Source organism: Gossypium hirsutum, chromosome A04 (genome assembly GCF_007990345.1).
Source record: "Gossypium hirsutum isolate 1008001.06 chromosome A04, Gossypium_hirsutum_v2.1, whole genome shotgun sequence".
NCBI classification, from domain to species: Eukaryota; Viridiplantae; Streptophyta; class Magnoliopsida; order Malvales; family Malvaceae; genus Gossypium; species Gossypium hirsutum.
Window position 1 is genome coordinate 5,130,395 of NC_053427.1, and position 1,402 is coordinate 5,131,796.

Genomic DNA, 1,402 nt, shown 5'->3' on the forward strand with positions numbered 1-1,402 from the left:
GTGACATTTTATTACTTCGAGATGAGAGAGTCTTTAACATTTGTTTTAATTTATTTGGTCATTTTCAAATTAGCATTTTTACGAAGAGGGATCGTATTTCAATGTCTTTCAAGCTTTCCATTTTCGACATTAAGATATTAATTAATCAACTAGGTACCAATTTTTGGGCGCTACGAGGGTGCTAATCCTTCCTCGTGCGTAACCAACTCCCGAACCTATTTTCTTGATTTACGTGGACCAAAATCGTTGTTTAAATAAATCAAACCATTCATTAAAACAACCACTTTTACAAGGTGATCCGATCACACCTAAAAGATTGTGGCGACTCCCGTTTTCGTTTTTTCTCCAAGTCGATACCCGTTTTCCAAAAAATGGTTACGACAGAAGGTAAATGGATTGCTAAGGAAATGGAAGCATCCTTCATTGATGTTATGCACCTATGGGATTTCAGATAAAAAACCACTATGGAGGGATAATCTAGAATTAAAGAATTCATGGATCATTGGAGGCAACTTTAATGGATTTAGTGAGGTTCATGGACATATTTTCTCAAGTCGTTATTGGATTCAGAAAAAAGTATTTGAGCAGGTTGAATATTGTTGGAACTTGGTCTAGATCCTGTAGTGGAGGTCGTCTATGTGGATTGATAAAAGCGGACATTTTGTATCATTATTTTTCAAGATTATGAACTGAAGTTCTAGATTTGCAATTTTTGTGGTATGCATTTATGATCCTAATACGAATTTCTGACATAGGGGACGTGCATTGGATGTCAAAATATGGTTCTGGGTTTGACAGGGTGACTTTCAATATAAATTTGTTAATGTTTAGGTGCAGATTTCCTTGGTGGGTTTTGCAATGGAAACCTGTTAGGAGTTTTGATGATTCTTTTTGCTATGTTGTAATGTGAATTTGACAGGACTCCATAAAAGTTTATGGCTGATATCGATTTTGACGTTATGTTGACAATACGGTTGGCACGTAAGGATAAAGTGTTTCACAGAAGATTGATGACTGTTGATACACTATTGTTCCATTAAATGAGAGCTTGATAGAGGCAAGGCGGCTCATGATGTCTGTTAATTTTTGGAAGGATAATGGTGGTGCTGGCCTATGAAATGTATTCATGAGAAGAAGTCAACGAGAACATTATCAGTAGAAGCCACCTTCCCTAGGTGGATCAAGTTCAGTGTCCAGGTGTCATAATGGAGGATGAAGCGAGTAGTGGTGGGGATGAGAGACAATAAAGGAGTGGCCTATGTTATGTTCTCTAGCCGATTGAAGCTACAGGATTGGAAAGCAGAGTAAGAACCATAAAAATAGTCGTGGAGATGTTATGAGTATAGGTGGCAGAAAAAGTTCCTCTAGTATTGAGTCTAGCTGAGTGTTGCTCTGGAGGGGT